Source organism: Dreissena polymorpha, chromosome 11 (assembly GCF_020536995.1).
Source record: "Dreissena polymorpha isolate Duluth1 chromosome 11, UMN_Dpol_1.0, whole genome shotgun sequence".
Classification (NCBI taxonomy): Eukaryota; Metazoa; Mollusca; class Bivalvia; order Myida; family Dreissenidae; genus Dreissena; species Dreissena polymorpha.
Genome location: NC_068365.1, coordinates 48,831,397 through 48,844,015, shown reverse-complemented (window position 1 = coordinate 48,844,015; position 12,619 = coordinate 48,831,397). Strand labels below are relative to the sequence as shown.

The window sequence follows — 12,619 nt, the reverse complement described above, 5'->3', positions numbered from 1 at the left end:
TACGTCTTTTTCGATCAACACTACCGATATGTTTCGGACTTAATCTAAATAATATGTTATAATTTAACAGGTAAAAGATTCAACGAAGACTTAATGAAAGGTGCATCTGCTGGGGCCGGTTATGCTATGTCCGATTCCGGGTGGTCAACGACCACATTTTTTTTAAGATTACCTAAAAATCCATTGTCTAAAACATGTAAAGCGGGACCACGAGAACCAACCCGTCCTACTTATACTTGATGGACATACAACTCATACATCATCCGAGTTGATCCAATGGGCGCTTTCCAACAACATACACATATTTGTATTGCCGGCGCACACTTCACATGTTTTACAACCTCTTGGTGTCGCAGTGTTCGGGCCATTCAAGCGGTTTTATTACAGCGAATGTGCTGCGTACATGAAAACCAACATGGGTAAAATCGTAACTTAGTACGATATAGCTGCCATCGCCTGTCAAGCGTATCTTAAGGCTATGAGTCTGTGGAACATTGTGTCTGCCTTTAAGAAAACAGGCATATACCCACTTGACAAGACAGCAATTTCACAGAACCAATTTTACCCGTGTGAAGCATTTAGACACGAGACACCGCTTCAAAAGATAAATGCACTTTGTTCAGGAAAAGAGGCAATCGATGCTTATCTACAAAAAAGTCAGAAGCAGAAAAAATAAAACAACTGTGCACACAAATAAGAATAAATGTAACTGCATGAATAAGAGAAAAAAACTTACTAAACCAAACCCTGGTGGTAAGGAAATCACGAGCGAGCTGTACATTGAAGAAATAGACTTGTAAAATACCAAAAGGATGACGTGACCCCAGCGTTTCCGCAGCTCACAAAAAGTCCACAGCCCTCTACAAGTGGGTTAAATGTCATTCACATAAATGACATTCACATAAATGACAGCGACAACTCAACGGATTCAGAAGGGGAAAGCGAGGTTTGCTGCATATGTGGACTTTTTTATCCTCGCAGAGCTGACTAAAATTCGTTTATTAAAATAGTCAACTGGGCACAGTGTGATGAGTGCGGACATTGGGTTCACCTTGCTTTCTGTGACAAGAAAAGAGTCTTGAGGAGGGGAGATGCTTTTCGGTGCATGCACTGCATAATTTAAACTTCGAAAGACAAACTTTGTTATTTTTTTGTTGTTGTTAATATTACAAAGTTTATTGTTGTTTAGATGTGTATCTAATTTCTACAGTTGTTATTTGTGTTTATTTTATGATTAATGACAGGAAATATAATTTCGGACGGATAATATTATATAATCTCGTGGCGAAAGGGCTCATCTTTTATGTCTCAGTCATGGTGCAATTAACCGATCTGTGTTTCCCCTTCCGAGGCCTCAAATTGTGTGCGCGTGACGTCATCGAATGATGTGAACGAATACATAGGAAACGTTTGGATGATTCTGATTTGTCGACAGCAACCTTTTCGTAAGTAAATAAGTCGTGTTACCGAAGTTATCGACATGTTTTTGTTGTTTAAACTTATAGATAAGATATTGCTTGAACTTTGTGTTATAGTTTCATTCATCAATATCAACATGTAAGGCGCATGCACGCGTTCAACCTCTTAGGTGGACGAATAGACAGGAAAACAGGCTATAAGGAAAGGCGGAGACTCGTAACTTTCGTCGCTGTTTGGTATTAAAAGGTGAGTTAAAGCCTAACATGATACAATGGTATATTCATAAACACATGACAATTGAATTCCTCCAAATAAAACCCCGATTTATCTGTGTCTGTGCTTTAAATAAATTGAAATTGACCGCTGGAAAACAAGTCATGACGTCATAGCGTATGTAAATATTTGTTTACCATTTATTTTTTTCTGCGCTCTTTATAGTGATAATCTTGTATAAAAGATATTTAAAATCACGTTAAAATGATATGTAAAATCATGTAAAATCACGTTTGCTAAAAATAACAAAAAAAAAACTTTTCTAAGGAAGACATACACTTGAAAGAAAAAAAAACTATGGAAGACCATTCTTGTCAAATTTCAATTTTCGAATATTTCATTTTAATGTTCGTTTTAGCCCGTTTGTGATGTATTGGTGTGCAATTTTGTTTATTTTTTTAATAAATTATTCAGATAGATCTATAATCTATGTAATGAATCCGATGCAAATCATGAATAATGTCATAACATGGATCTAGTTGCAATAATTCATCTCTAAGCTTTATATCCCAATGGGCTGCTTCGAGTTGCAATGCGCTCTCTTTTGTCCATGGGTGCAAAATGTTATCAAAAATGCAAGGGTTAAGGAACACTGAAACTGCAAGAACTTATTAAAGTTTACCTATCTAAACCACAAACTCATCCAAATGGTACCATTAAAGCAAGAAATAATTGATTTTATTGACTTAGGTTTTGTTTTGTACGCTGTATCCGCCATATTGGAAAATTGACCCAATATTGGTTAGGTCGCAGTACACCAATATTTTGCACGTCGGGTTATGTGCTCCAGCCTATATAGTCGATAACGATGTGGTATTCGATACAAAATACACTGTTTCAAATTTAAACATAAACATGTCAGCGAGAAAAGTGTGTTGAAACATCGTCGTGTTTTTATAGGGTGCATGCAAAGGATAACATCCGTAGGTTGCCATTCAGGTAAATTTAACATGTTTATGAAGTTTTTTCATTAATTTCCTTAATTTGTCTCGAACGACGTCTGTTTAGTGAAGCGCAAGGATTCGCTGCGCTGAACTGCACCCATGTTTATGAAGGGGTGAATATGGACTGCATGAGCTGCCATAGCAAAAATTATCAAAGGCTCTGGGAGTCCGTTTATATGGACTAAACATGGATCTCGTTTTACATGTGCTATACTAGATGTTTTTAAAGCAGCACGCACCAAGTGCTTATAGATAAAAGAACACAGCTAGCAATTGTATCTATTACTTATCCCCCGCAATAGGCGGAGGGATATTGTTTTGGCGTTGTCCGTCCTTCCGTCCGTCCGTTTTTCCGTCCGTCCGTCCGTTCGGAGCAATATCTTGGAAGTGCTTTGGCAGATTTTATTGAAACTTGGTATGAGTATGTATATGGATAATAGGATGATGCACGCCAAATGTCATTGTACACCATCTGATAATAACATAGTTATGGCCCTTTGTATCTTGAAGAAATGCGTGTTGTGTCAAAAGCCATATCTTATAAGTGCTTTGGCGGATTTCATTGAAACTTGGTATGAGTGTCCTGAAGCATATTGGCGGGGGATATCAATTCAACGAATTTGCTTGTTTACATTATGTCTAGTTATTAAAAGAAAGATGTCAGGTAAACATTTCGTAATATCCAAAATTGTTTATCTTGTAGAGTAATTTATCGTTAATCTATGAAACAGTTACTTCTTATGAGTGTTTTGATTACTTTCATTTAATTTCCAGGGATCATAGCATGGGCTGCTGTATATTATGCAAAAAGGAGCTGGGCGAAGGCCAACCCACCACACAGCTAAGAGAAAAGGGTTGCGAAACGATAAATACTAGGGATGGGAATCGCATCCAAAATCGGTATCCGGATAACCGTATCCGCTATCCGAATATATTCAGATATCCGTATTCTTTTTCAGGTAAACTACAAAAGGCAGTTGCCATCATCACAACACTGTGAATACGTTAGTGTGCATTGTTTACAGAATAACAAACAATATAACGCATTTATATGATTTCTTTATTTCAATTATTTTATTTATAAGAACAATATCAAAGTCGCAAAATACGTAATTTCTTTTTTTTAAGCACATACATCGTAAAACTAAAACAAAAGCATACTACGTTATATACAACGTACAGTTAATAAATTCCGTTTAATTTCATTTGTTTTCGCTTAGATGCACTCACCAGGTTTTTGTTTCGCTATTAAGTCTGTTCCTTAGCATGGGAAGTACCAAGCCGGCCGACGAGAACACGTGCTCAATCGGACCGATGTTGCCGGAACTGCCAGAATAATTCGGAAGTTTGAGAAATCGCGATTCGTATACTCCTTTTTTTAACAGATACAAATTGATCGACCAATTGAAAAACTTTGATTAAAGCAACATTTATACTCAAAATCAACGAACATTTCGTACAATTGTTCGTTAAATAATCTTAACCAATTAAAAATCAGTATTCCTTATGGCAATTGCCGAAATTTCAACGCCAGACATGGTCTGGTAAAATAGCCGTTTGTAGATACAAATTGCTCGTTTTCATTATTGTTTTGCATATTAAATTCCATTTTAAATTCCCGCAACGATATCTATTCATACGACACATGAACACTAACATGGTGTTTGTGTGTCGTATGAATAGATATATAAGCGGGAAATTAAAATGGAATTAATTGTGTCACAAATAAATAAAAACGAGCATTTGGTATCTATAAAAAATCTATGTAATCATACCACATCTAGCGTTGAAATTGTGGCTATTGCTATAAGGAACACTGATTGTTTAGGTGTTAACGTTATTTTACGAAATACTTTACGAAATTTTCGTTGATTTTGAGCGTTATAGAGACTTTAAATTGGGCAGAGATAATTTTTCTATACTGTTGCACCCGTCGAGAAGCCAAGTAGCAGTTAGTGTCAATTATCGGGAAATAAGGACCATAAAACAAAACACGGAGGCGCAAGTTGGCAATTATGCAACTCGGCCATTATCAACAAGGTGATCGGGAACTGGCAGGGGCACTGGTTGAGCAACAACCAATTAACGGATTTATGTCAGTCTGTCAACGATGTCTGGTATACAGATTAACGTCGAAATATACAATAAGGAACATAGTGTGCACAACAATATGGGTAATATCGTTTAAGCAAGTATTCGGATCCTCTTTTACGATTCGGACACTTGAACAGTATTCGGATATCCGGATAATCGTTACCATCCCTAATAAATACACTCGTCAGCTCCCTGGGTTTGAGCTTCATCGTAACATCTGGACAACGTGTTCACAAAGACTGTCGTCGTGATTTCTGTCGACAGAGGGAAGCAAGGCAATTAGAAAACCGTGGTGCAGGTTTTTCAGAAGAATACAGACGTCTACGGTCAGATGGCGGTTTCGACTTTGGTAAGCATTGCTTAATTGTGGCAAAACTGCCAAACTTAAGGGCTGAAAAAGAGGATATGATGTGTATCCTGTGCGAACGTTTGATTTTCAAGCAACAATCATGGACGTCTGTGAAAGTAGAAAGGATGAGTGGGGTTATCAGGTGTTGGCAAGACTGGAATTTGCACAAGATTTGCATGCAGCAGATGCAATGTATCACCAGACATGCAATGTCAATTTTAGAACTGCACGACAATTACCTTCTGATAAAAAGACTTCCCCAGAAGCTACAGTAAAATCTCCAAGAGGCAAACCAGAAAATAGAGAGCCGAATGCTGCATTTGTATCTGTTATGCAGTTGTTGGAAGAAAATGACAATTAACAGACCAGTGTACATAACTTAATTGCACAAATGGAAGAATTTATTTCATGACAAGCGTTCAGTGCCGTGTACATGAATAAAAGGTTGAAGGAACATTATAAAGATCGAGTGGTCATTACTGAACTAAATGAAGTTTCCAATATTGTAACATTCAAAGAAACCGCCTCGTCAATACTGAATGACTTTTACAACAAACCGAAGAATATGGACACAGCAGAACAGAAGGCGTCAATCATCAACGCAGCAGCAAAGCTTATACAAAGTGAGATTAAAGAAATGCCTGTTAATAAAGACACATACCCGTCCCCAGATGCACTTTCTTCCCTTAGAACAGACCGATTTCTTACCTGGCTCGTTAAGCGCATTTCTGTCCACACTTTTTCCGAAAACCACTAATGGTGTTAAGAAGGCGTCAATAAGACAAGCCATAATACAAACTGACAGGCCGCGTCTATGCAAATAGGACTTGCTGTGCAACTACACCATCATTTTTTTCGCGATTTCTGATTGATGTACTTAATAAAATGATAATTTTGTTCAAGTAACAAAGAAGTGATGAGATTTGAAACCAGTGCTTCTGTTACAAATGAAGTGAACATTCCAGGAGTGACGTCGTCATCTTCCTTGCAGTTCGTGGCCGATAATGTAGACCACATTATATGTACTTTGGACGGGTATGGCACTTTCCATGGCATGGGCATTATTGCAGCTGTTACCCCTGGTGTCACAGAAGACGTCCCCATACCTCGAATAAAGGTTTCCAATGACGACGTAGTCTCAGCAGGACGGATCAATGTACACTTCTACCGGCCTAAACAAGAGCGCTCGAGTTTAATACTGAAAGATTTGAAATCCAGGAATGTTCAAGACCCAACAGCGTATCTAGATGTCTTAGTGAAAGTCGCCAGGCTACTGAAGTTGTCAAACCCTGGTTGGTCATGATTTATGCAATCTGTTGAAATTGGACAGTTTCCAGGCAAGTCAGTTGTGACATTTCTTCCAATGATTGACCTTAATCCAAGTGACAGGTCATGTGTTTACTCGACATTGAAAATTGTGTGTGAACAAGCGGAAATTTTTAATAGCACACATATCGTGACATTTGACCAGCCACTGTACTGGAAATCTGCAACCATAGTACAACGCGAAAACGCTGACAGCCCACTGAGGAGGATCGTTCTCAGATTAGGTGGAATTCAAATGCAAATGAGCTTTCTTGGAAGCGTTGGAATCTCATGCATGCGACTGGGCTTTAAGAGATCTTAGAAACCGTCTACGCACCGAATGCGGTAGACCAAATAATGAGTGTGAAAGCAGTGTCAAGAGCAGTTCGGGGGAACCTCCTTGTCGATGCAGCACTGAGTGCGATGGTTACCGCTGAAACTTACGGAACTACACCGCAACAAACGGCTACATGTGAACGCAATGACACTGACAAGGCTGATTCGATACAAGCTGCTAATCCACAAAAGGAACCGCCGTCAGACGTTCTGTTTGAAACAGACGAACATCGTTTTCAAGAGCTTGACGTAGGGATACGTAATTATGATGACAATGACCTGGATACGATTTCTGCCATATACGATCAGCTACTTAGAAAACAGATATCACCTGAAAGTTTGCTGACACACCCAGTTATAGAAAAGGTCAAAAGCAAATACGACAATACGTTACAAGACCTTAAGCAGTACCCCACAGCGACGGGTCACAACTTGTATCTAAAGTCAGCCTATATGTATCTTCAAAAGATGGATGATCTACAAGATACTCACCCGACGTGCATGACAAGTTTTTTCACGGCCACCATGTTGTACGCCGAAGTGACCGGTACTGGGCTGGACTCTCAACTGATTTGACTATAGAATCAACACTTGTGCGTACTCTTAAGTCAACAGGGGGGGGTGACAAGAGGAAAGGGCATGACGGAAGTACAAAGGGCCCAGTGGCTTCTTTTAATGCCAATGTGTGTTGCTGTTAACTCAGCCATCCAAGACTTAACACAAACAGGTTACCAGACAAGCGAGCAACACAAAGAATGTTATTCCTCATGGCAAGAGCGAGATTGCAATGATTTGAATACAGTCATCGCTTTCTTGGAAGAAAGAAAGCCTTTATCACCGACAATCTCCTTGAGAAACATTGAGACTGGAGTAACATCTACTGGCACCGTAAATGCACACCACGCCAAGGAGATCGGTAGTGAAATTGTAGACAATCTTAAGGGCCAAGATGTGATGGAAGTCTCATTCAAAAACCGAAACCAGGTAGTAACCATGAATTCGCAGTCTATACTGCAAATTTGCAGCGAGTTATTGCCAGTTAGCCCACAGCTTCTCTTCCAGCGTTTACTGGTAGCCGCCAGTGGGAAAACTGAAGATATGAGTACCGTGTTTACACACGAACTATGTCCGGTTCCAGCTTCTTTATTTGGTGACACAGGCTGCACGAGTGAAGCACAAAAAGCCACACTTGCAGACACAATATTTGCACAGGGTGATTGTGCTGCAAGTGTTGAGGACGGACAAATGGCATACGTGTTGGATGGCGGCTCACTGCTTCATAGAATCCAATGGCCAAGAGGATACACATTCCAGGGAATTTGTCAGATATATGCTGATTTTGTATCCAACATGGTACGCCAACAGTAGTCTTTGATGGATATTCAGACGAGCCCTCAACCAAAGACGCTACACACCAACGTAGGAGCAAGGGCGTAATGGGTACACATGTTTTGTTCACACACGAAAAACCATTGCGCTCAAGGAAGGACTATTTCATGGCTAACAAGGCAAACAAACAGGCCTTTATCAATCTTCTGACTGAAGTGCTTCAAAATATTGGATGCACAGTTGTACAAGCTAGTGCAGATGCTGATGTTACTGTTGTAAAAACAGCCATCAAATCTGCCTCTACACAGCCTACGACACTTATTGGCGAAGACACAGATCTGTTTGTACTTCTTTGCTACCATGCCAACATGCAAACGCATGACATCGTCTTTATGTCAGACAAGAACGCAGGAACTACTCGAAAGCCGAAAATGTGGAGTTTACAGAAAATAAAACCGTCATGGTCCGCAGTTGTGTCATATTCTTCCTGCCATTCATGCGCTGACAGGGTGGGATATTAATTCGCCTTCTTTTGGAATTAGAAAGGGTATCGCATTCAAAAAAGCCAAGGCGAGTCAAGTCCTGCAGGCCGATTTCGCAGAATTTCTAGAAGGGACGACGCAGGAGCAAGTGACAGAAGTGGTAGAGATAATCATTGTGACCCTCTACAGCGGATCGAGCTAATCTGATTTAAATAGCCTGCGTTTACATCTCTTCACTGAGACAACCATCAATGGCATTAACAGTGTACAGATAAATAACCTTCCACCAACATCCGCTGCAGCAAAATTCCACTCTCTTCGCGCTCATCTTCAGGCTCGAGAATGGACTCTGACTTCCGATTTGGATCCAACTATGTGGGGCTTGAGGTTGGACAACAGACTCTACGTCCCAGTTAAAACAGACATGTCACCCGCTCCAGCCGATCTACTGGCGATAGTGAGGTGTAAATGCAAATTAAACTGTGACACCCGGCGATGCTCATGCAGAAAGCATGGACTTGAGTGTTCCGTTGCATGCAAGGAATGAAAAGGATCAAGTTGTTCAAACTGCCCTCCAAGTGACTTCACTTCAGATTATTATGTATGAACCATCCGGTTGGGAGCCAGGTTCATTTAAAGACCCATATTATTATGCGCAGGCTCCAATTGTCCGGTTTACAGAGGTTTATATGTATCATATAGCGAATGCGCACTCGCATCTCAATAGCTCGAACTCGATAATATACATATATAGCGGTTCTTAGTATGACCCCCGTTTTTATTAAATAAACAGTTTGAGATAAATTTGTCTCAGCTATTTAGATTCAACTGCATACCATTTATTTTTAAACATGCTCTTTAGCGCGTCGCCGCTTTACTCCATAGACTTTGTTATTTACACCAAACGTTGCTTGTTTTCGGTACAACGTAAGTAGTAATGTCAAAATTATAAGCATATTTTAGCATTTTACATGTATTTACTCTATCTTAAGGTAACATTGAATACACTTTTTGAGGTTTGTTTCGGTTTAAAAAGTGTTTAATGCAACAGAATGCTATTTCTCGCTGAAATAATTGATAAATGAAGTTCGCAGGTAACAATTTGCAAGTGCAAAAAATCAAATTTGCGCTCGACCTACGGATGGCGAATTTTAATACTCGGTAGAACTTTTCCTAAACCGTTCGAATATACTTACGGCATTTCTTTTGCAATTTGTTTGAGGTTTTGGATTTTTTGCTTGTAAGTGGCCTGGACTACTAGGTTACTTTGCGGTATATCGTGTTTATACAATCAAGTTACCTTGAAGGTTACTAAACCTGAATAACCGCAAACTTACCTAGGTATAACAGTACCCGAGCGGTTACTTTAACCAGCGTTTATACAATTGGGTGCAGGGATCAATGGTTCGAGCCCTGTTGAGGGTTACTTTTTTTTATTCTTGTTTTTTTTACTGGAGCTTTATAGATCCAATATTCACATTTATCAATATAAAGCATTTAATGACAAGCATCAATACATGCCAAAATCTGTAAAACGGCCCCTTTAAGTGTCCTTGTATGTCGGTCTGCATAGAAAAGACACGTTAACGGGGTGTATCATATGCTGTCAAATAAACATGTTTTTAATAGATATACTTTATCTTTACCGGTTACTTTTTCAAACAATGCATTCTGGATTTCTGTATCTCATCGAGGAGTGAAACAATCAGAGCCTGACTGAAATGACCATACTGGTCTACATACTGCTTGAGTATGAGATACTCATATCCATGTAAATCAGACCTCAATGGTTTAATTGAATGTGGTTTTGCACGTTAGTGACTATTAATTGCAGTACAATACTGTCTTATTGAGTTAATAATAATATTATGTGATTAACTAAAGTTTTGTGGTATCTCTTGTCTGTTTTCAGATATTTAAAACGTGTCGTGACATGGGGTGGAATTATACTGGTTTTCTACTTTGCATACTGGTTTTATAAAACACACTGAAAGTGGAAGACAGGTTGGTGATGCTATGGCGTGTCTTAAATCACATATTAAAAGGCTCTTCATTGAAGAATATGTATCTGGGTGGATTGCTAAACAAGGTGGTTGGGTGAGTACATGTACTGGATAAAAGAGTGGTACATTGGATGGCTGTTATGCGTTGGTAATAACCTACGATTGCAATAAAGTTCTGATATGTCATGGGATTCATAAACACACACTCTCAATTTATAATCCAATACTGAATGTCTATACTGTTCCAATATTTTATTGTGCGTGAACAAAAGACAGTAGATGAGGTTTCTGCGATATATTTAAACGGATGGATTGCTGATCGTTTTGTGACATTTATAATCCATACCACTGTATTGCTATAATTACGCCCCTACGATAAAGCGATGGTTCATTTGATTGCACCTATCCGTCGGTCAGTTTGTTGGTAGTTCGGTCAGTCGGATTGTTGATCGGTCGGTCCGTAGCGATGTTCTGAGAATACACTACCATGCAAAATTGGTAGGATGGCGACTTAGGAGAAACATAGATTTTGAGGTTAACAAGTCAACTGTCAACCACATAACGACCCTTAAATTGCGATAAAATATCTTATGAGAATTTATCTTTTCTTTGAAATATTAGGCAGATAACGGCATGGACAGCAATAAAATGCATCCAAGCATTGAATGGTCATAAACAGTGTGTTCAACAAAACCTGTTCCAGCCAGTTAATTTATCCATATATTAATATTCATTTATATGCTGTTGAACAACTGTATTGCATTTACTTTATATAAAAAGCCATGCATGTGTTATTATTGTTGTGCGTTTACTCTTGTTGTATTATTTGTGTAAGTTGTTGTTGTTGTTTTGTTTTTTTAGGGGGTGGCGGGACATATTATATAAGCACCTGTTGTTTAGACAGTATTTTACATTTAAATGAATGTAACGTGTTAAAGCATTAAAGTGTATACCATTTGAATTGCGCACATATGTTGGTGATATGTTGTAATAAGAACGGTAGGAAAAGTTTAAGCTTTATTGAAGACAAGCAAAACTAACGACTTATTAGCCATTGGACTAGTTTCCGTCAGACATCCGATATACTTTAACGTCAATTGAAAACCTCTTTCATACAAAACCTCATTAAAATGTATTGTTATCCAATGTTGTACGAATGTTATTTGTACAAAATATAGCAAACACGTTTGTTTTCAAGCACTTTTTGTAAAATCCACAAATTAATGATCAAATGTTTTTAATCTTTTGGTTGGTTAAACAAGGCTCTTTTCAAAAGCGTACTTGTTTTTAAAAAAAAGTATGCATCCGAAAAAATATATGATACATGAAGATATGAAAAAATAACTTGATTCACTGGCAATACTCGAAATAACATTTTCACACAGAATTTTTTTGTATAATTGTATTATATAACATCTGTCAGGGGACGGATATTTGTTTGATATAGTACAATGTTAGTTTTTCAGATTTTCACGTCATTTGTTTACAACCTAGTAATCCTTAACCCGAATTAGATATTTTATTATCTTTGGATCTGTTATCACACCCTGTTTACACTCATTGAAGTGTCTATAACAATAAAATGCTAAATAAATGGTAAATAAAAGAATGATTAAGATGTCCATTTTCATATTAATCACAGTCTTACTTAAAGAAATATCCGTCAGTTGAAGTTTGTGTTAACTTTCTGCATTCACATCTGAGCAACGTTGCATGTGTGCAATCGTGTTTTTCTGTATTTCAGAAAGCGAGCATATCCGCCAATATAGCGCCTCCAGTAATAAGCATCGGTGGAGAGATCATTAAAAAGGTGGCCCTTGTGGGCCTTATTGCAGTCGGCGTGGTGGTCGTATGGAAGAATAGGGATAAGCTACGTGAGATATGGAACATTAAACCTGGATTAGAAGAAACTATAATATATTCATGAAAACCTGTGCCCGGAGACACTTAAATGTATTGGTGATACTAGCATAAATAAACGTGAGTCTTCGAGCTTTTGTTAAGAGTTTCGAGCATGAATCTATTATAAAATGTCTGCTTTATTTTGTTAGAAGTTTTGCATATCTGGTAAAATATGATTGGTAA

The 12,619-nt window shown here is 38.4% G+C and overlaps 1 long non-coding RNA gene across 1 annotated transcript in view; it reads left to right on the top strand.

Moving 5' to 3' along the window:
* Window positions 1-12,619, top strand: part of LOC127851860 (uncharacterized) — a 17,629-nt gene extending 5,010 nt beyond the window's left edge. The window contains exons 3-4 of the long non-coding RNA XR_008035988.1: window positions 10,444-10,628; window positions 12,279-12,619. This is a non-coding gene — a long non-coding RNA (uncharacterized LOC127851860). The remainder of the gene's footprint in view (window positions 1-10,443; window positions 10,629-12,278) is intronic.